Source organism: Dromiciops gliroides, chromosome 2, assembly GCF_019393635.1.
Source record: "Dromiciops gliroides isolate mDroGli1 chromosome 2, mDroGli1.pri, whole genome shotgun sequence".
Taxonomy (NCBI): Eukaryota; Metazoa; Chordata; class Mammalia; order Microbiotheria; family Microbiotheriidae; genus Dromiciops; species Dromiciops gliroides.
Genome location: NC_057862.1, coordinates 517,591,568 through 517,616,455, shown reverse-complemented (window position 1 = coordinate 517,616,455; position 24,888 = coordinate 517,591,568).

Genomic DNA, 24,888 nt, shown 5'->3' with positions numbered 1-24,888 from the left:
TCTTTCTTGCAGCTCATTTTACAGATGAGGAAACTGAGGCAAACAGAGTTCAGTGACATGCCCAGGGTCATACAACTAGCAAGTATCTGAGGCTGGATTTGAATTTACAAAGATGAGTCTTTCTGACCAAAAGTCCAGTACTCTATCCACTTTGCCACCTACCTGTACAATAAACTCCCTCTTAAATCAAGGATCAAATTTAAACTTCTCTATTTGGCATTTAAAGCACTTTGCAATCTGGCTTCAATGTACTTTTGAAATGTTATTGAACATTTTTCCTCATCACACACATATTGAAGTCTGAGCCAAACTGGTCCTACCCCCTTTGCACAGTTTCTCTCCTCATGTTTAGAATTTATTCCCTCTTCGCTGCTTATCTTAGAATCCTTAGTTTCTTTCAAGGCTCAGTTCAAATTAAAGCTACAAGAGACATTTACTGATCTCTCCAGGAGTTAGCCCCTTCTTCCCAAAAATTATCTTGCATCTATTTTGTATTTCTGTTGTAGATGCTCACAAATGTACATTATCCCATAATTTATCAGACTCTAAATTCTCTGAGAGCAGGAACTATTTTCACTTTTGTCTTTTCTTTCATAGTGCCTGGCACATAATAGATGCTTAATGTTTGTTTATTAATCAATTCAATAATTGATTGACATATTTGTATATACCATGTAATGAGAAAGCTGGATTCAGTGGTCTCCAAGTTCCCTTCTAGCTCTAACAAATTAAGACTCTCTTACTCTAGGATGTATATGTAACATTTTGGATGATCAAATCATGATTCAATATGATCTTAATAGGCTAGAATGATGGGTTCAATATAAGAAAATTATATTGAAGAGGAATAAATTTAAAGTCCTACGATTGAGTTTAATAAACCAAATGTACAAACAGGACCAGGGAGGTATGATTAGAAAATAATTTTTGTGAAAAATGGATTTTTAGTGAACTAGAAGATAAATGAGTCAACAGTGTGACATGACAGCCAAAAAGCTATTGTGATTCCAGGAACAAGAAAAATGATGCCCCACACATGGTTTTAGGTAGAAGGTAATAGGATTATCATACTCAGTTTTTAGGAAGTACTCAAATACAGCAGTTTTCAAAGTATAGTTTGCAAACTCCCTGGGAAGCTTTCAGGCATTCTTAAGGTTAAAACTATTTTATTTTAATAATAATAATAATAAGATGTTATTTGCCCATGAAATAATCCCCCTTTTTCTAACTATGTATTTGGATGAGGTAGGATTTTCTTCATATACTTCAACCAGGACAACACATCATAATAGATTAACTGCAGAAGCAGATATGAGAATATATCTCTCTTCTATTAAGTTAGACATTAAAAAGATCTGCAAAAATCTGCAAACAATGGCAATGTTTTAAATAATTTTTTTTTGTTTTTGAAAATATGCCTATTTTTATAAAATGTTATTTGTGTTAGCATGTAATTGGTTTTATTGTTTTAAATTGAATTAATGAATATTTAAAATTTTTATCAGTTTTAATTTCTAATACAATAAATATTAATAGATATAACCCATATAATAAAAAACATAAATGGGTTCTGAAACCAAAAAGTTTGAGAATCATTGCTCTACTAAATTGGGGAGCATACAGGAAAAAGCAAGCAGGGTGGTGTGAGGCCTAAGGAGTAGTGTGATCTAGTGAAAAGAGCACTGGCTCTGGAGTGAGAAGACCGGGGTTGGAATTCTGCCTCTGAAACTGATTTCATTTATCACCTTGAGAAAGTCACTTAATGATACTGGGCCTGATTTTCTTCATCCATAAAATGAAGACAGTGGAATAAATGGATATGAACTCTCCATCAATTCTAAATCTATGAAGCTACTATCCTATAAGAGTACTAAAAATGAAACAACCTTGTAAGATTTGAAAGACTGGGGGCCCAAAGGTCCAATTATGGGAGTCTATACAATTTTTATTGGCATCCTAGCCTAGTGTACCATATATATGCTCAAGTTTACATTCCAGATGTACATAGAAATGGCAGTGGGAAGCTGTGGTATTAAACAACGGAGCTACTCATCCATCAGTCATTCTTCATTTGGAAGCAAACTTGTTGGGGAAGGTGTGCTCCTGGGTGTCTTTACTTCTCTTTTTCCTTTAACTTTTCATTAATATATCTTTGCAAGAATTAATTGATGTTCATCAGTTAAATGATAATGGAATAGTAATTACTGGGTCAGTCAAAGATGCATAAGAGCCACTAACTCTAACTGATGATTGACATTGGAACAAACATGTCAGGTTTTGAGCCAAAAACACTGGAAGAATCCTACTGTTCTCCAGGTGTATCCTTAGAATCCTGAGAGGAAGGGTATAACAAGCCAGTCTTCTGTTTATTGAACTCACCAATAAGAGGGGGAATAGGGATAAGAATTCCCAGAGTTTATACAAAGACTATCCATGTAAGATCAGGTGAAAGAACTGGGTATGTTTAACCTAGGAAAAAATGAAGACCTAGGCACAATTTGATAACTGTTTTCAAGTATTTGAAGGGTTATTGTATAGAAGAGAGAATAGATTTCTTCAGCTTGGCCCTAGACAGAAAAGCTAAGAGTAATAAGGGGTACATTGCAAAATTTCAGTGTAAGAAAACATTTCTAAAAGTAGAATGGACACATTTAATAAGTAATGGGCTCAGTAGCTGTGTGACCCTGGGCAAGTCATTTAACCCCGATTGTCGCAAAAACATAAGTAATGGGTTTTCCTTAATTGGAGATCTTCAAGCAGAATCTGGATAACCACTTATGAGTTATCTTGGATATGGGATTTCAAATCACAATCTGAGAGCTGAAAGGGACTTCAGAGGTCATCTAGTTCAATCAAAACCTAGCATAAGATTCTATCTCTAAGGGATCATTCAGTACTAACATTCCATGGCTCTAAGAGTTACAAGACTGATTATATAATGTTCCTCTTTGAAGCTTTGTTTGTTTTTTGTTTTTACTAGGCCTTTGTTTGTTTGTGTAGGGAATTCCTGGTAAGAAACTTCCTTTCTTCATGCACATTTGTACCTTCTCTGAAGCTTTATAGTTGTAGAGAGTGGCCTTGAACATTCAGGCTTGTCAACTATCATATGTCCAGCATGTATCACAGGTCCAGCATAAATCTAGATTCCAACTCTCTAACAACTATGCCATGCTGTCTCTCTTTTTTTTTTTTTTACTTTTTTTCCCAAATTTGACATCAAGTTTTTAAAACTGTGTTCCAACTTCTCTTTCTCCCTCCCTTCCCAGCCCCACCCCAAGAACTCAAGCAATTCAATACAAGTTATAGATGAGTAGTCATGGAAAACATTTCCAACTTAGCTAGGTTGTGAAAGAAAACAGATAAAAACAAAACTTCAGATAAGGGAATTGCCAAAAAATGTGTTTCAATCTGTTTTCAGATACCATCAGTTCTTTCTCTGTAGATGGATTGCAATTTTCATAAGTCCTTCAGAGTTATATTGGATCAGTGCCTTGCTGAAAATAACCATGTGCTTCCCAGCAGATCATCTTATACTATTGCTGTTATTTTGTATACAGTATATTTCACTCTGCTTCAGTTCATGTAGGTCTTTCCAGATTTTTCTGATAGTATCCTGTTCATCATAACCTGTATATAGTACCTTAAACTTGACAAAGAATTTTCTCCACAATAGCCCAGCAGAGTAGGTACCATACATTTTGCCTTTATAGTCAATCATCATAACTATTACCCTCCATCCTATTCCCTTCCCATGATATTTACGTTATTTTCTATCTTCTTTTAACCTGTTCCTCTTCAAAAGTATTTTGCTTCTCACTGCCCCCTCCCTTGCTCTTCCCTCCCTTCTTTCACCTTTCCTTATCCTTTTCCCCTCCTACTTTCCTATAGGATTAAATAGGTTAATCCTACCAATTGGGTGTGTATGTTATTCCTTCCTTGAGCCCACTCTGATGGGGTTAAGGTCTTTGAGCTAATTCTGTTTTCTAAATTTTTCTTCCTCCCTCCCTCCTCAACTCTTATGAAATAAAGCAATTCAATGTAAGTCATACATGTGCAGTTATGCAGAACATCTTCCTCTAAATTGTTTTGCTTTTTATTACTCCCTCCCCCAATCTGCCCTTCCCTCCTTCCCCTCTTCTCCTCTCCCCCCACCTTATCGCCTTCCCCTCCCACTTTTCCTCAGGGCAAAAATATATTACTATACCCACTTGAATATGTATGTTCTTCCCTCTTTGAGCCGATTCTGATGATAGTAAGTTTCACTCAATTCCCCACTCCTTTCCCCTCTTCCCCTCCCCTCCATAACCTTTTTTTCTTGTTTTCTTCATGTGAACTACCTCTCCTCAGTCCACCTCTCCCCTTCCCCCTGCCCCAGTGCATTCCTCCTAAACCTCAGCCCTATTTTAAAGATGTCATCATGTGTTGGCTAGGTGGCACAGTGGACAAAGCACCAGTCCTTGACCCAGGAGGACCTGAGCCCAAATCTGGCCCCAGACATAAGACACCCCACCCTGTTTACCTCATAAAGAACAAGGATAAACAAAAACTAAATGCTTTACAAATATCATCCCTTAATATTCAGTTCAGACCTATGTCCTCTGTCTAAGTGTATTCCTTTCAGATACCCTAATATTGAGAAAGTTCTTAGGGGTTCGAAGTATTATCTTTCCACATAGGAATGTAAACAATTTAATCTTTTAATATTCCTCATGATTTCTTTTTCCTGTTTACCTTTTATGCTTCTCTAGGGTCTTGTATTTGAATGTCAAATTTTCTATTCAGTTCAGGTCTCTTCATTACAAAGGCATGAAAGTCCTCTTTTTCATTGAAATCCCATTTTTTCCTCTGAAGGATTATGATCAGTTTTGCTGGGTAGGTGATTCTTGGTTGTAATCCCAATTCCTTTGCCCTCTGGAATATTCCATGCCCTCCTGCACTTTAATGTAGATGCTACTAGATCTTGTTTTATCCTTATTTTAACCCCACAGTATTTTAATTCCTTTTTTCTAGCTGCTTACGATATTTTCCCCTTGATCTGGGAGCTCTGGAATTTGGCTATAATATTCCTGGAGATTTCCCTATTGGGATCTCTTTCTAGAAGTGATAGGTGGAATCTTTCAGTTTCTATTTTACCTTCTGCTTTTAGAATATCAGGGCAATTTTCCTTGACAATCTCTTGGAAGATGCTATCTAAACTCTTATTTTGGTCATAGTTTTCTGATAGTCCAATGATTTTCAAATTATCTCTCCTGGTTCTATTCTCCAAGTCAGCTGTTTTTCCAAGGAGATATTTCATATTGTCCTCTATTTTTTCATTGAATTGAATTTGCTTTACTGTGTCTTGGTTTCTCACAAAGTCATTAGCTTCCATTTGTTCAATACTAATTCTTAGGCAATTATTTTCTTCAGAGATATTTTTTTAATCTCCTTTCCCATTTGGCTTTTCAAGCTTTTGACTTTTTTCTCATAACTCTCCTGCATCACTCTCATTTCTCTTTCCATTCTTTCCTCCACCTCTCTAAATTTTCCTTCTATCTCTCCTACTTTCTCTTCAAAGTCTCTTTTGAGTACTTCCATGGCCTGAGACTAATTCATATTTTTCTTGGAAGCTTTGGATATAGGGTCCCTGAGGTTGTTATCCTCTTCTGATGATGCACCTCAATTTTCCTTGTCACTGAAGAAACTTTCAATAGTTCTCAACTTTCTTTGCTTGCTCATCTTGCTGTTTTTTACTTAACTTTTAACTCCCTTTTACAGTGGGGCCCTACTTCCAAGCTACACTGTCCTAAGCTTCAGAGGGTCCCAGGTGTTTGTTTTGAGGGAGTGCAGGTTTTTCTCTTGCCTGGCCTGTTCTCTAGTCCAAAGATAACCGCAAGCCAACTTGCTAATTAACCAGCCAGCAGAACTTTTCTTTCTGTGGTTCTTAGCTTCAAAGAGCCCATGCCCCTCCTCTGCCTGCGCCTTCCACCCCTCATAATTTCTTCCTAGTTCCCTGCTGGGATGTAATACACAAATTCATCCTTACGTCCCACAGATACCCCTGTATTTTCCCCCCTGGCCAGCGATTTAGACCTCTCACCTGACTGTAAGCCTAGTTCCAAAAGATGCAGATGCTGCAGCTGATTTGGAGGTTTGGGGGCTAAGTTCCTCTGGTGCAGCATTCCTGGGGTCTATGTTAGTGTGATCAAGGGGTTGGACTCTTCTTGCAGCCCAGCATAGACCCCTTTAATCTGTATTTGTCTGGCAAATAATCTCATTTTATCTTTTTGTGTTTTTTTTCTGCTCTAGGGACTCTTTTATTGCTGTTTTGGGGGTAATTATATCAGGAATTCTATGCATTTAATGTCTTTCCTCCCCATGCTGCCTCCCCTTTATGGAATGTTTTAGGGACAAGGTAACCACTTATCTTTCTTCAGGGACTCATGAGAAACCTGAGTTAAACTAGAACTTTTCAGAAGATAAATGTGATCTAATTTCCAAGGAAACCCTATATTCTGGTTTTGTCTATTTCTATAAGTTAGCTGTGTGAAGTTGAATGAGTCCCCTTATACTCTTGAGCCTTACTTTCCTCATTTGTAAAATGGGAAGGCTGGAGGGGAGGTGGTGCATATCAGGATTAAGTCACTTCTCCAGGGGGAGCACCTGTATGATTCTATTATTTTATGAGATTATGGATGAGGCAAATCTACCCAGGATGACTGGATCTTGGAAGAAAGAGATGGTGAACAATTTTATGCTAATTGAAATAGGAGAAACAATAACATTCCCCCATATAGAAAAGGGAATTTTGAGATCAGTGTCTTAGAACACCCCATTTTCCATGGCCTGGATTCAAATTTATTCACATCTACATAAGGTCTTATACCTCATGGTGCTTTAGAACTATTTATTACAAAAGGGGGTCTGTAAAAAGGGAGGAATTTGATCAATGGCCCACAAAGCTAAGGAAAGAGATCAATAACTACTTGATCTCAAGTCAGTGTTGGTCACTGGTTATGCCATGACTGTAACAACTTTAGGTCCCTTTGCTAGCAAAAGTACTAAGGAGCTAAAAGATTTAAGGAAACAGGAAGTATGTGAAGAAGGGTTAGGAATGCCCCATAAACTTGTAAGCATGGAATCTTGATTAGAGTCCCAATTTTACCAGTTACTAACTGGGTGGCTAACACAGATCTTTACTAGCTTGGGCAAGTCCTTTAACATCTTTAAGGCCCAATTTTTTCTTCTTCCTTTTTTGTAAAATGGCCTTAATAATACTTGGACTATGAAAGATATTATGATGATTAGATGAAATAATTTATAGAAGTCTTTGTGGTTAATAATAGCTCACAGTTACATAGTTACAGTTTTTTTCCCCTCTAAGTACTCCTATAACCTCCTACTTTTTGCCACCATTTTTCCATTTGAGTGGTCTATTCATGGTTTCCAAATAATGCTATATGAATTTCCGTTTTGCATCTTTGCTCATGATATTTTACCTGCTTGGAATGGCCTTTCTATCATCTTCACAGACCTGCTAAAAGTCTTCCCTAACTAAAGCATCACTGAGGATCCTTACATCCTTTGAACTCCTTCAGTAATCATCAGTTCAATCTATTCATGAAAGGAATCTCCGCAATAATATTTTGGACAAGTACTCAAGTAATCATCTAACTTACTGGGTAGCTAGGTGGTGCAGTGGATAAAGCCCTGGCCCTGGAATCAGGAGGACCTGAGCTCAAATCAGACATCTGTTAGCTGTGTGACTCTGGGAAAGTCACTCAAACCCAATTGCCTTAAAAAATTCTGGTGCCAGCTCCAGTTGTCCTAATATGTATCTTGGCACTGGACCCAGATGACTCTGAGGAAGAGAGTGAGGTTGGTGATCTTACACAGCGCTCCCTCACTTAAATCCAATTCACTGCAAGTCATGATATCACCGTGATGTCATGGTCCTCTTCAAGAATGAAAGACAGAGGACAACAACAACATCTAGCTTACGTAAATACTTACAAGAAACAGCAACCCACCACCCCCCTGAACCAAACCAAATACACATTTGGACAGCTCTACTTATTAAGAAGTTTCCCCTGACATTAAGCGCATATTGAGTGGTTTACAACTTCAGCCCATTGCTCTCTGGGGCCAAATAGAACAAATGTAAACCTTTTTCCCAAAAGACAACCTTTCAAATAATTGAAGACATATATCAAGTTCCTACCCAGCTCTCTCCCTGTCACCTCGCAGTCTTCTCTTCTCTAGGGTAAGCATTCCCAATTCCTTCAATTGCTCTTCAGATGTCATGGATTCAAGACTGTTCACTATTCTAGTTGCCATTCTCTGCATTCTCTTCAGCTTATTAATGCCTTTCTTAAACTGTCATGCCCAGAACTGAACGTAATGCACCAGATGAGTTCTGTTAAGGATAGAATACAAAGTACAGTGGGATGATCACTGTCCTATTTCTGGAAGCTGAACTTCTCAATGAAGTCCAAGATCTTGCTAGATTTTTTTTTTTTTACTGTCATATCATATTATTGATTCACATTGATGTCAAAGTCAACTAAAATCCTAGGATCTTTCCCCCGCCCCCCAGAACAACTGAGAAATGCCATCCTTTTGAATGGGAATAAAAAAGCTTTTATACAGGGATTCTTAACCTTTTTGTGTGTGTCAGATTCCTTTGACAGTCTGGTGGAGCTTAAGGACTCCTCAAAATATTTTTAAATGCATAAAATAAAATACTTAGATTTCAAAGGAAGGAAAAAACTGAAGCATTTATTGGGTTCTTAATGTGTGCCAGGCACTATATTAATACCTAGGCTAAATTTCTTTGTATTAATATTTGTCTCTGTATGTCATATATATACATATACATATATATATATATTATGTATGTATATATATGTATATATATATATATATATAGAGAGAGAGAGAGAGAGACAGAGAGACAGAGAGACAGAGAGAGACAGAGACAGAGACAGAGACAGAGACAGAGACAGAGAGACAGAGAGAGAGCACCAAATCTTATGCTTTATCATTTCCTTATTACAGAGTAGGGACCAGAACAATGATTAATGACAATGGTGATTATGATGATGATGGTATTTTCTGTCCCAAAGCCCAATTCTCCCTTGGTATCCCAGTGACACTAAGTATATTGAACTCTTGGGCCAGGGGCTCTAAGAATCTTCAGGTTTCTAAGAGGATTCCTCCACAGAATGAGGGAACTACAGAATCATGGAATTTCAGAATTATAAGGGACATTGCAGGTCATATAGCCCAACCCATATTTGCCTAAGAATTCTCTCAAAAACAGACTGCACACAAACAAACAAAACAAAACAAAACAAAACAAAACCAGGCTGCCTTGTGGTCATTTAGCCTCCACATGAGAACTTCCAGTGAGGGAAAAACTGATACCTCCCAATAAGGACTATTTCACTTCTGGATAGTTTTGATTGTTAGAAAGTTTTTCTTTTCTAACTCAAATTACTTAATTCTATGATTATGTGAACTAGAAATGTAGTTTAATTGTAACTAAATTCATGATAACTTTGTGCCAATATAATAATACTCATCTAACTCTAAATCCTACATGCAGGGGTGAGTGTGATCAATTAAATTGTTGATATCCAAAAAAGGGGGGGGTCTTCTTACTTTAAAAGTTTAAGAACCTGTGTTTTAGAAAAACTAAATAAAAGGATCATAAATGATAGATTTAGAGATCACAGAGAACTTACAGGTCACCTAGTTCAGTCTCCTCATTTTAAAAGAGGAGAAATCTAAAGTCCAAAAAATTGCATTACATTTAATCATTTGTTTGTGAACTTCTTTAGGGCAATGACTATCTTTTTGTATCCCCAGCACTTAGCACAGTGCTTAATAAATGTTTGCTGATTGATTATTAATGAAGTGGTGACTTGCCTAAGGTCATGCAGTATGGGCAAAGTTTCAATTGATTCCAAGTCTGATACGTTTTCCCACTGCAACTCAATGCTTCAGCCAGCATTATACCCCAAACAATTCCCCCCTTCTACCACTCCTACTTTCAACCTGAAATTTTGGGTTTTCTAAACTATCAGGAAGTCTTGAGACAACTATGTTTTGCTAAGGCATGATCATGTAAATACTCCTGCATTCTTGAAGATTTTGGCATCTTCTCCCAAGCATAACCCAAAGATGGACTGTGTATTTGTCATCCATGGACAAGACAAGAGGCTCACAACCAAAGGGGTTGGCCTTCAGGTGCAGTTTTTCTTCCTCCCTCCCTCCCTCCCTTCCTAATTTCCTTTATTTATTTGGCTACTTATTCATTTATCTATGTATTTATTCATTCATTAGTTAATTTAGTTATTTTTTCCATGAAAGTTCATAATCTATTATACTTGGGAAGTATGTGGAAGGATGGCTGTAGGGACCAGTTCAAGGGTCATAGTGGACAAATAAATGATAGGATCAGCAGATGAGCTTTTAAACTGAAATTTCTAAAGCACTGATCTGATCATGTTTCCTTCCCTCTTAAAAAAAAGACTCTAGTAGTTTCCTCTTGCCTGTATGACAAAATAGAAACTCCTCTTCTTGGCTTTTGAAGCCCTTACTCTGGCTCCAGCCTACCTTGTCAATCTCTGTCACACTCTGTGTTAAAGACAAATTGTCTTGCTTGCCTTCTCCCATCCACAGCATTCCATGTCTTATATTTTCACCTTTTCCCTGACTGTGCCCAGTGTCTAAAATGTTCACCCTCTTCCTATTTTAGAATTATTAGCTTTCTTCAAAGCTCAGCTTAACTACAACCTAGAACAAGAAGTCTATATTGCTTCCTCCCCCCACCCCCAGCTGCTAGGGCCCTCTCATCCTCCAAATTAATTGCCAAATATTTAATATTTAACTTTCTATGTACATTTTTCAGTGGTGCCAAAACACTCAAAGCTCATTGAGTATAAGAACTGTTTTGTTTGTGGTTTTGTATTCCCAGAATCTAGCTCAGTGCTGGGACCATTGATGCTTAATTAATACTTGTTGAATTAAAGTGAAATGAATTCACGAAGGATTAACTCAGAAGGAAATCTCTTAAATTCTTCTTTCATTTCTCAGTAGTGAAATTTTCTTGGCTTCTTCCAAGGTAGCTGTGCAGTTATAGTCTGTCTTTCTAAAGCACTGAAATGCTAGATCTCCTTGAGGCATATGGACAGCAACTTGTTAAGTGTGTGAAGCCCTTTTTCAACATAGCAGAGTTGCTAAGCGCTAAGTGACCTCTAGTGGCAGGAAATGGCAAACCATTTCAGTATTTCTGCCAACAAAATCCCAAATGGGGGTAATGAAGAGTTGGACAGGACCGAAAAACAACTGAAAAACAAGTGGTAGGACAGGTTGTTGCTCTAACAATAAGAAGAAAAAGAATAGTACCCCATATTAACTCCGTGTTTTGCAGAATACTTTAATATAACACCTTCTTCAACTTAGAACACCTTTAAGAGGAAAATAGGTAAAATTATTCTCATTTTATAGACTAAGGAACAGATCAGAGAGGGTCACAGGATTTCACAATTATAAAATGAGGAAGTTGTCAAGGTCAATTTAGTACCCATTAAACCTCCACAAAATCTGATTTTAGACATCATCTTGCCTAAACCCCTCATTTTACAGGTATGGAAACTGAAAAATGAAATGGTTTGCTCAAAGTCACACAGGGAGTAAGGAGTTAAGCTGGGACTGGATCTCAGTATTGTAATAAATACCTAGGATCATAGATTTAGAACTGGCAGGGAACGTTGAAGTCATCTCATCCAACTTCCTCATTTTGTAAATGATGACACTGAGGCCCAGAGTGGTTAATTGACTTGCCCAAGGTCGCAAAGATTTTAAGGGGTAAAAGCATGATTTGAACTCTCAATCCAGCTGTCTTCACATTGTGTAATGCTTCCTTTCAGACAAAATACTGAGTTGTTCATCATAGTTAAGGAGGGAAGGGAAAGAATGAGTAGCTAGACCATAACTTCCATTAAGATGATTTAGTGTGACTTTAGGAAACATTTTAGACAGATTGGTTAAGATTTATAATTATCTTTGTTCACATATTCACTCCTTCAGTAAGTATGTCTTGAATACCACCTCTGTGATTTCTAAGAGTCAGGTTAGGATTATATATACATACATGCATACATTAACATGTATGTATAAATGCATGTATGTCAGTCTCCCTCAACTATCTCTGGTCTGGTCTAGTCTAGGGTTTAAGTTTGAGTTTGGAAGGCAAACTGCTTGTTTGGTTGCTTTTATGGGTGAGGCGACTAGGTAGCACGGTGGGTAGAGCACTATGTAAAACATTGTACCTACAGTGAAAACTAGTTCAAATCTGGTTTCAGACACTTTACTAGCTGTGTGATCCCAAGCAAACCACTTAACTTGTCTGCTTCAGTGACCCCAACTGTAAAATGGGGTTAATAATATCATCTACCTTACAGAATTGATGTGACAATCAAATGAGATAATATTTACAGGGTGGGCCAAAAGTCACAATGTTTTAATAACTTTTTGAAAATATTTTCTTCTTTATTTTTCACCATTTATGAGATTTGATTTTTCCCACATGATGTAAATTCATTTCCTATATATACTGTATGTGATGCTATGGTATTGTAAATTACAGACAAAAAATAAAGACATTATTAAATATCAAACCCTTTCATGACTTTTGGCCCACCCTGTATAAAGAATTTAGCACAGTCCTTAGTAAATAATACACAAATAATAAATTGTTTTTACCCCTCCTATCTTGAGGGTTAGGGTAGCCCTTAGCCTATACTCACTAGTTTAGCTCCTTCCCACCAAACACTGGTTATACATCAGACTATCACAAATAATGAATCAGAGGGAAACTCATTTATCCAAGCAAACCGAAAGAGATATTGGAGGCAATATACAAATTAGAACATAGAAAGGTGACTAAGCTCTTTAGCTGAGAGATAAGATCTCAGCTCAGAGAGATAGGATTTGATCTTGGCAAAGGAAGACTATTCTAACAGTCTTTAGAGAAACTATCTGGAAATCAGAGACATTTTGGAGAGGAGGCTTCCCCTACATGTCTGATGCTTCTCTACCCATGTGTTTCTCTTGAAACATCTCTGGATCCACATAAAGTTTGGCTCCAACTCAATCCCTTTTTCAGGACTACAAGTTGATGTCATGCTGAAAATTCTCTTTGACAATCCTGAATTACATTTCTTTCCAGAAATGTAGCAGTATAAAAAATGTCCCAGGCTTTGTTCATGTCTTAATAAAGACTAAGATTTAATTAATTTGTTTTGGCTGCCAAATCAGTCCACTAACTCTGAGTTTGCATTTCAATAAAATTCCCAGAGATTTAAAAAAATGTATTCATTGATGTTTTGGATAGCTTCTTTTCTTTTATATTTAGGAAATTGACTTTTTGAACCTAAGCGTAAGACTTGAGAATTCTCTATTAAATTTGATATTATAAAATTTGATCTTTTTTGGATCCCAATTCTGATATCTAAATATTAGCTATCCCTCTTAACTGTATGCGATCTTTAAATTTGATAAGCATTTCATGATTAATTGTTCACAGGTGGGTCAAGTGCTAATATAATAAAATTGACAATACTACCTAAGTAAATGTACTTATTCAATGTCATATCAATCATACTATCAAAAATTATTTTATAGAACTAGAGAAAATAATAAAATACTTCTAGAGAAACAAAAAGTCAAGAATACTAATGTAACCAATAAATAAGTGAAGGAAAGTGGCCTAGCAATATGAGATCTCTAACTATACAATAAAATGGTAATCATCAATTCAGTGTCACACTGGATTAAAATATAGAGGCCAATCAATGGAATAGATTAAACACACAATATGCAAAAGTAAGTGACTACAGCAGCTTAGTGTTCATTACTATTGGACAAGAATTTATTGAAAAAAACTGGAAAGCAGTCTGGCAGAACTAGGCATCTTATACTGTATAGCAAGATGAACTTAAAATGGGTACAAGATTTAAACATAAAGGGGGATGTCATAAGCAAATTAGGGAAAATAATCATCTGTCAGATATATGAATAAGGGAAGAATTCGTGACCAAGAATAGATAGAGAAGGTCACAGGAAGTAAAATAGATAATTTTTATTACATCAAATTTAAAAAGTTTCGCACAAGTAAAATCAATACAGCCAACATTAGAAAGAAAGCAGGAAAATTTAGGGAAATTATATAGCAAGTTTCTCTGACAAAGGTCCCATTTCTTAAATATATAGGAACTCAAATCAAATTTTTAAAAAAGTGAGTCATTCTCTAATTGATAAATGTTCAAAAGGCATGAATGGGCAATTTTATGAAAAAGAAAACAAAGTTATCAATAATTTTATGAAATAATGTTCTATATCTCAAATAATTAGAGAAAGGCAAATTAAAACAACTCTGAGATAACTCCTTATACTCATCAGATTGGCTAACATGACAGAAAGGAGAAATGACAAATGTCAGAGAGGATGTTGAAAAATAAGTACACAAATGGAGTTGAGAACTGCTTCAACCATTCTGGAAAAGAATTTGGATCTATGTCCAAAGGACTATACAGCTCTGCATATCCTTTGACCCAGCTATACTACTCCTAAGTCTTTATCCCAAAGAGATAAAAGAAAAAGGAAAAGGATCCATATGTATAAAATATTAATAGTTTTTTTTTTTGTGGTGACAAAGAATTATAAACTGAGGAGATATCCATCAATTGAGGAATGATTGAGCAAGTTGTGCAAAATGATTGTGATGAAATACTATTGTGCTATAAGAAATGATGAGCAGGATGCTTTCAGAAAAACCTGGGAAGACTTATATAAATTGATGCAAAATGGAGTGAGAAGAATCAGGAGATCGTATACATAGTAATAGCAATATTGTAACAATAATCAACTGTGAAAGATTTAGTTACTCTGATCAATACAATGATCCATGGCAATCCAAAGAACTCATAATGGAAAAAACAAAAACAAACAAACAAAAAACTATCCACTGCGAGAGAGAGACCTTCTGAATTCTGAGTGCAGACTGAAGTATATTTTTTCTTTATTGTTATTACTTTTTTCACAATGTGACTCAACTGAAAATATTTTGTATAACATATATAATCAGTATTGTATTTCTTACCCTTTTAATGGGTGAGGGAAGGGGAAAGGGAGGGGGGAAATTTGTAACTGAAAATAAAAAAAATTACATTAAAAACACAAAAAAGTTAAGCATTACATACATGCCTTTATCCAAATCACTGATTAAAATGTTAAATTTTACTAGACCTGGAAACCCAGGTCCAAGTTCACCTAACTATACTATTTCTGTGTGTATGTGTGTGAAAACACACATTTTATATATATATATATATATATATATGTATATATATATATATATATACACACACACACATACACATAAATACATGTCTATATAACTTTATACTTATCTGTGTATGTATATATTTGTGTGTATATATGCATATATACACACACACACACACACACACATGCATACAGAGAAAGAGAGTGAGAGAGTTCAGAAGGAAAGCACAAGAGACTACCAAATTTGCTACAAAAATCTAGGTAAACTTCATCTATAGGCTTTAAAAAATCTTCTAATAACTCTGTCAGGTTTCTTTTGATCATTACTTCATTTTCCAGATGTTCATTATCCATTCCCTTAAAAATGCATTCTAAAGTTTTGCCAAAATTTAAAATCAAGCTCACTGTCCTATCGTTCTCAGATTCCACCCTCTTTCCATTGTGAAAAATCAAAATTCTACCATTACTGAGACCTTCAGATCTAACATAAAGAAACCAATACTGATTATACAGGGGCTGGGATAATTTGTCTGTGTCTTCTACTTAGACTTGTGGTGATGGACTGGATTCAGTTTAAGGGGACTCTTCCTGTAATGAGGGGGATTAGACTCCCTTTTCTCATATTTATTAAACCCATACTCAAGAAATGTCTAGTGTTATTTATTTATTTATTTTTTGTCTCATCTAGGACTTACTCAAATAGAGAGAATAGGAAAAGAGGTGCACATTATATAATGTGAAATGGGCATGGAACAAGCAATTTATTCCTACATAGAAATGGAATGGTGAGGATAAAAGGATCACAATATACATTAACCAGATTACTAGAACAAAATTTAGTGACATAACTACAGTTATAATTATTTGGAAGGCTAATACTTCAATCCTCAACAAAATATGATGTAGTTGTATACTACCTCTAATTAAACTTTTGACATTTTATCTCAGAACTAGGCACCACTTGATAATTCCTGGTATTCATCTGCTGGTAAAATGGACAAGTCTTGGCCCCTTTCCTGGTAATAGAGTAATTGTAGAAACTTATCCTGTCACTAGCCATTTCTACTCTGATATACAACAGTGCCTACCATTGAAGGAATGTCCAGGGTTTCCTGATCTTTTAGAAACTCACAAGGTTTCTTCCAGTCCTAGTCACATACAATTTTCCTAAAATCAGGAAAGAACACAAAGAAAAAAAAAACACAATCCCAGGGTCCCAGCACAAACTTACCTGGTTAAGTTCCTTCTACATTAACTATAATCCCAACTCTACACCCTATCCCCAAGCTTCCAAAAAGTAGACTAGAAGTCAATAGAGAATATTGCATGCTCTGTACAATCCACAAGGAAGGGCAAATCCAAGCATGCACACTGACCTGTTGCATCAGTATCACTGATATTAGTTCTGAAATAACATTCAATAATTCTTTTATTGCACTACAATATAATTCATCTGAACCTAATGAGTTGAATTCATTAAGAGTTGTAATAAGTGATCTATTAACTATCACTCTATTTTTACTATCAGTTCCTTAGTAGTCATTTTTGTTCTGACTATTCCAGGCTATTCCTCTAGGCAAAAGAAACAAGAGTTGTATAGCTCTACTTTCTCCCCATCATTCATTATCCACAGTGGGGGTAGGGTGGGGGAGGAAGAGAAAGGGAATAGCTATTTTCCTATTTCCCATACTCTTCCCATGGAATCTGCAGTATTGAGCAATTAATTGATAAACTTTTTTTTTGGTGGGGCAACGAAAGTTAAGTGACTTGCCCAGGGTCACAAAGCCAACAAGTATCAAGTGTCTGAGGCCAGACCTGAACTCAGGTCCTCCTGAATCCAGAGGTGGTGCTTCATCTACTGCATCACCCAGCTGCCCCGATTTCATAAGCATTTTAAAGCTTTTTTATGTGTCAGGGCTTTTATTATATGCTATGCAACAGAGATATAAAGACAAAGATTAAATAGTGCTAACCTTAAGGAATTTGCATTCCATCAAGGAAGTTGACAAATAAGTATATACAAAATTTATACATTGTAAATACAAGGTAATCTCAAGGTAAGGAACTAATGGCTAAAAAGATTAGCAAAAGCTTCACATAACAAGTAACACTTTATTTAATCTTTGAAGAAAATGAAGGATTCTTAAAAGGAGAGATGAGGATAGAGTACATTCCAAGAAATTGGAGATGATACTGTGTATGAGGAACAAAAAGGTGCATATGGCTTAACCAAAGGAACTATGATGGGGATTAATGTGATATAATCCTGGATAAGTAGATTGGAACCAGATTGTAAAGAGTCTTAAGTGCCAAACAGGGGAGCTCTTCTTCCTTGATTGCTTTTCACATGCAAGGGTTTATAACACAGGATTTATGGTATTATTAAAAATGCAATTATAGGAAATGCTCAATTAGCAGAAAGTAAAACAAATCTTATATGCATCATCAAATATGCATTGGACTAATTTTATTGATGTAATCAAATAATATCACCTCAGAATTATCATAGGATAATTCTCCTTACCTCCCATATTGCATCAGTTGTCAAGTTTTTTCAATTCAACCATTTCAGTCTCTCCCATTGGTTCCCTTCTCTGTACTCAGCCACCATTTTAGGGCACCAACCCAGTTCAGGACCTCATCACCTCTTCTGTTGATTGCAACAGCCTCATAACTGTTTTTACTTACTCAATTATACACCATTCCCCAATATATCCTTCACATAGGTATCTAATGTTTATTCCTAAAGCACAGGTCAGACCATGTCTCTATCCTGCATAGGAAGCTTCAATGACTTTCTGCTGCATATAATATGTAACACAGACAACGTTTGACATACAAAGCTCCACCCATCTTTCCAGGATGATTTTGTATAACTCATCACACATTCTACTTTTCAGCCAAAATGACCTAATTGTTGTACCCTCTATTGGATGATTGGTTTCCTATCTTAGCGTCTTTGTACTGGCTGCCTTTCCCCCCAGACTTGGAGTATTATCTTCCTAATATCCACCTCTTGAAATAACCAACCCACTTTAAAATTCAGCTCATGCACCAACTCCTGTTTACTGATCAGCTCCTGAAAGCAGGAATTCTTTCTTTTTTGTCAGTGTGTCCCTCTTACCTAACATAGGGTATGACACATAAAAGAAGCTTAATAAATATATGTTCAATTGAATTAGCAAACTACATGCATACTTCATCTCCACGGTGTGCTCCTCATCTGATATTTTATCTACTAACATATTTTTAAATGAAGTTTTAAATATGAAGAGTCCAGAGAATGTCCAATGTCCAATGTCCAATGTCCAAAGTCCAATGACCTTTTCTTTACCTTCATTTTCCTTGACTTCTCTGCAGATTAACATTGCTGATCATGCTTTCTCCTTGATATTATCTTTTCTCTGGGTTTTGTTTTGTTTTTTGGATGCCACTTTCTCCTGGTTCTCCTTCTACCTGTCTGATCATTTCTTCTGTGTCTCTTTTGCTGGATCTTCTTCAAGATGACACCTTTTCCTAAAAATGTCCCTCAAGGTTCTGTCCTGGATCATTTTCTCTTCTCCTTCTATACTACTTCATTTGTTGGTCTCATCCACTCACATAGATTTAATCTTCATTTTAATGCTGATGATTCTTTTTTGTTTGTTTGTTTGTTTTGGGTTTTTCTGTGGGGCAATGGGGTTAAGTGACTTGCCCAGGGTCACACAGCTAGTAAGTGTCTAGTGTCTGAGGCTGGATTTGAACTCAGGTACTCCTGAATCCAGGGCTGGTGCTTTTATCCACTGCGCCACCTAGCCGCCCCCAATGCTGATGATTCTTAAATCTACCTATCCTACTCCAAACTCTGCTGACCTTCAGTCTCTCATCTCCAACTATCTTTTAGATATCTTGAATTAGATGTCCAGTAAGCATCTTAAAATCAATATGTCTAAAATGGAACTTATTATCTTTCCCCCTAAATCCTGCTACCACCCAGATTGTATTACCTTAGAGAGCAACACTATCCTTCTAGTCCTTCATACTCACAGTGTAGGAGTTATACTGGGTTTCTCACTATCTCTTTCAGACACCCTTCCAACCCCGCCCCCCCCCCCATATCCAAGCTGTTGCCAAGGTCTATTGATTTCACTTTTGTAACATCTCTTGCATATATCCTCTTCTCTTCTCTGATACTACCAACACTCTATTGCAGGTCCTTATCTCATGTCTGAATTACTGTGATAGCCTGATGATGGATTTGCCTGCCTCAGGTCTTTCCCTAATTCAGTCCATCCTCCCTTCAGCCAATAAAGTTATTTTCTTAAGATGTAGGTCTGGGGGGCAGCTAGGTGGCTCAGTGCATAGAGCACTGGCCCTGGATTTAGAAGGACCTGAGTTCAAATCCAGCCTCAGACACTTGACACTTACAGTGTGACCCTAGGCAAGTCACTTAACCCCAATTGTCTCGCCAAAACACAAAATGTAGGTCTGGGAGGGCGGCTAGGTGGTACAGTAGATAAAGCACTAGCCCTGGATTCAGGAGGACCTGAACTCAAATATGGCCTCAGACACATGACACTTACTAGCTGTGTGACCTGTGAGAAAATACTGGGATTTGGCAGATACTCAAAGGCTCACCTGGAGATTAATCTAAACTGATTGAATTAAGGGAGAGTGATTGACTTTGCTGATTAGCCTACTTCAAGTTAATTAGATTAGATTGTAACCACACCTGGCTGGCCCTTAAGGAGGTGTTGTTTTCAGAAGCTAAGGACTCGAGACCACATTCAAGTCCAGTGAACAAATGGATTTGGATGACGCCTACAAATAAGCTTGAAGCAGAGTGTTAGGACCACCTCTGCTCCAGACCTATAAAAAGCTCCTATGTTCAGCTTGCTGAGTAGTTCATGGTTAAAGCAGGCTTGTGGTAGAGGACTTGAGGAAGAACCAGACCAGGCTGGAACTCTAGGCTAGATAGGCCTTTTCTTAACTCCACGTGTTCTTGTTTTTCTAATACCTAGTATGTTTTTTTTATAAGGTATTTTATTTTTTCCGTTACATGTAAAGATAGTTCTCAACTTTTGTTTATACAAGCTTTACAATTTCAGATTTTTCTCCATCCCTCCCCTCCCCCCTCCCCTAGACAGCAGGTAATCTGACATAGGTTATATCTATATATTTATATACATATAGATATAGATATAGATATATACACACACGTATATATACACATAATAACATTAATCCTATTTCTGCATTAATCCTGTTACAAGAGAAAAAATCAGAGCAGTGATGCAAAACCTCAAAATAGAAAAAAAAAAAACCAACAGAACCCAAAACAAAAGAAATAGTATGGTTCAATCAGCATCGATACTCCACAGTTCTTTTTTTTTCTTTTTCTTGGATTTGGAGATCCTCTTCTATCATGAGTTCCTTGGAACTCTTCTGTACCATTGCACTGGTGAGAAGAATATAGTCCATCACAGTAGGTCAACACTCAATGTTGATGATACTGTGTACAATGTTCTTCTGGTTCTGCTCATCTCACTCATCATCAGCTCACGTAAAACCCTCCAGGTTTCTCTGAACTCCTCCTGCTCATCATTTCATACAGCACAATAGTATTCCATTGTATTCATATACCACAACTTGTCCAGCCATTCCCCAATTGATGGGCACCCCCTCAACTTCCAATTCCTTGCTACCACATAAAGAGCAGCTATAAATATTTTTGTACATGTGGGTCCCTTTCCCCCTTCCATGATTTCTTTGGGCAAAAGACCTAAAAGTGGAATTGCTGGGTCAAAGGGTATGAACAGCTTTATCGCCCTTTGGGCATAATTCCAAATTGCTCTCCAGAATGGTTGGATCAGCTCACAGCTCCACCAACAATGCATTAGTGTTCCAATTTTCCCACAGCCTCTCCAACATTTATTATCTTCCTTTTTTGTCATTTTAGCCAATCTGATAGGTGTCAGGTGGTACCTCAGAGTTGTTTTAATTTGCATCTCTCTAATCATTAGAGATTTAGAGCATTTTTTCAAATGGGAATAGATAGCTTTGGTTTCTTCATCAGAAAACTGCCTGTTCATATCCTTTGACCATTTCTCAATTGGGGAATGACTTGGATTCTTATAAATTTGATTTAATTCCCTATATATTTTAGAGATGAGGCCTTTATCAGAAGCACTGGCCTCAAAAATTGTTTCCCAGCTTTCTGTCCCCCTTCCAATTTTGGATGCATTGATTCTGCTTGTACAAAAATTTTTTAATTTAATATAATCAAAATCATCCATTTTGCATTTTATAATATACTCTATCTCTTGTTTGGTCAAAAACTGTTTTCCTTTCCAAAGATCTGATAGGTACACTATTCCTTTCTCTCCTAATTTACCTATGGTGTCACCTCTTATGTCTAAATCATGTATACATTTTGACCTTATTTTAGTATAAGGTGTAAGATGTTGGTCTATGCCTAATTTCTGCCATATTATCTTCCAGTTTTCCCAGCAGTTTTTGTCAAATACTGAGTTCCTATCCCAGAAGCTGGAGTCTTTGGGTTTATCAAACACTACATTACTAGTGTCATTTACTACTGCATTTCCTGACCCTAGCCTATTCCATTGATCTACCACTCTATTTTTTAGCCAGTACCAGAGACTTTTGATGACTGCTGCTTTATAGTAAAGCTCCAGGTTTGGTACTGCTAACCCACCTTCCTGTGAATTTTTTTTCATTATTTCCCTGGATATTCTTGATTTTTTGTTTTTCCAGATGAATTTTGTTATTATTTTTTCTAGCTGTATAAAATAATTTTAGGTAGTCTGATTGGTATGGCACTGAATAAGTAAATTAATTTAGCCAGTATTGTCATTTTTACTATATTAGCTCTGCCTATCCATGAGCAATTGATATCTTTCCAATTATTTAGATCTGATTTGATTTGTGTGAAGAGTGTTTGGTAATTGTGTTCATAGAGTTCCTGGGTTTGTCTTGGCAAGTAGACTCCCAAGTATTTTATATTATCTACCGTTACTTTAAATGGAATTTCTCTTTCTATCTCTTGCTGCTGGACTTTGTTGGTCATGTATAGAAATGCTGATGATTTATGTGGATTTATTTTATATCCTGCTACTTTGCTAAAGTTGTTAATTGTTTCAAGTAATTTTTGAGTTGATTCTCTAGGATTCTTTAAGTATACCATCATATCATCTGCAAAGAGTGATAGTTTTGTTTCCTCCTTGCCTATTCTAATTCCTTTAATTCCTTTCTCTTCTCTGATTGCTAAAGCTAACATTTCTAGGACAATATTAAATAATAGGGGTGATAATGGACATCCCTGTTTCATCCCTGATCTTATTGGGAAGGCCTCTAATTTATCTCCATTGCATATAATACTTGCTGATGGCTTTAGGTAGATACTGTTTATTATTCTAAGGAAAGCTCCACCTATTCCTAAACTCTCTAGTGTTTATATTAGGAATGGGTGTTGTACTTTGTCAAAAGCTTTCTCTGCATCTATTGAGATAATCATATGATTTTGGTTGGTGTTCTTAATGATGTGGTTGATTATGTTAATAGTTTTTCTAATGTTGAACCAGCCCTGCATTCCTGGTATAAAACCCACCTGGTCATAGTGTATTATCCTGGTGATCACTTGCTGTAATCTCCTTGCTAATATCTTATTTAAGATTTTAGCATCAATATTCATTAGGGAAATTGGTCTATAATTTTTTTTCTCTGTTTTTGCTTTGCCTGGTTTTGGTATCACCACCATATTTGTGTCATAAAACGAATTTGGTAGAACTCCTTCTTCACCTATTTTTCCAAATAATTTGTATAATATTGGAATTAATTGTTCTTTAAATGTTTGGTAGAATTCACTTGTAAACCCATCTGGCCCTGGGGATTTTTTCTTAGGGAGTTCATTAATGGCTTGTTCAATTTCTTTTTCTAATATGGGTTTATTTAAGGATTTTATTTCTTCTTCCATTAACCTGGGCAGTTTGTATTTTTGTAAATATTCATCCATTTCATTTAGATTGTCAAATTTATTGGCATACAGTTGGGCAAAATAATTCCTAATTATTGACTTAATTTCCACTTCATTGGTGGTAACATCACCCTTTTCATTTTTGATACTGGTAATTTGGTTTTCTTCTTTCTATTTTTTAATCAAATTAACCAATATTATATCTATTATATTGGTTTTTTCATAAAACCAGCTCTTAGCTTTATTGATTAATTCTATAGTTTTTTTGCTTTCAATCTTATTAATTTCTCCTTTAATTTTCAGGATCTCTAATTTAGTGTCTAATTGGGGATTTCTAATTTGTTCTTTTTCTAGCTTTTTAAGTTGCATGCCCAATTCATTAATTTCCTCTTTCTCTTTTTTATTCATGTAAGCATTTAGAGCTATAAATTTTCCCCTAAGCACTGCTTTGGCTGCATCCCATAGATTAGTATGTTATCTCATTATTGTCATTCTCTTGGATAAAGTTATTGATTGTTTCTATGATTTCTTGTTTGGCCCATTCATTCTTTAGAATGAAATTATTTAATTTCCAATTGATTTTCATTCTACTTTTCCCTGGCTCTTTCTTACATGTAATTTTTATTGCATCATGATCTGAGAAGGTTGCATTTACTATTTCTGCCTTTCTACATTTGACTATGATGTTTTTGTGCCCTAATACATGGTCAATTTTTGAAAATGTGCCATGTACTGCTGAGAAAAAGGTATATTCCTTTCTATCCCCATTCAATTTTCTCCAGACATCTATCATGTCTAACTTTTCTAGTAATCTATTCACCTCATTCACTTCTTTCTTATTTATTTTTTGGCTAGATTTATCTAATTCTGAGAGGGGGAGATTCAGATCCCCCAATAGTATAGTATTACTGTCTAATTCTTCTTGTAACTCATTTAACTTCTCCTCTGTGAACTTGAATGCTATACCACTTGGCACATACATATTTAATATTGATATTACTTCATTATCTATAGTACCTTTAAGTAAGGTGTAATTTCCTTCCTTCTCTCTTTTAATGAGATCTATTTTGGCCTGCACTTTGTCTGAGATAAGGATTGCTACCCCTGCCTTTTTTACTTTAGCTGAGGCATAATATATTCTGCTCCAGCCTTTTACCTTTACTCTGTGTGTATCTCTCTGCTTCAAATGTGTTTCTTGTAAACAGCATATTGTAGGATTCTGGTTTTTAATCCACTCTGCAATTCGCTTCCGTTTTATAGCAGAGTTCATCCCATTCACATTCACAGTTATTATTACTGACTGTCTATTCCCCTCCATTCTATTTACCCCCTTTGTACTTTTCTCCCCTTCTTTCACCCTATTCCTCCTCACCGACGTTTTACTTCTTACCCCTGCCTCCCCCAATCTGCCCTCCCTTTTTATCACCCCCCTCTCTTTTCTTTACCTTTTTTTCCCTTGCTTTTGTCCTCCCTTCTATCAGTTCCCCCCCTTTCCCTTCCCCTTTTGCTTCCCTAAAGAATGAGTTAAGTTTCTTTATCCCAATGAACGTATATGTTATTCCCTCTTTGAGTCAAATCTAATG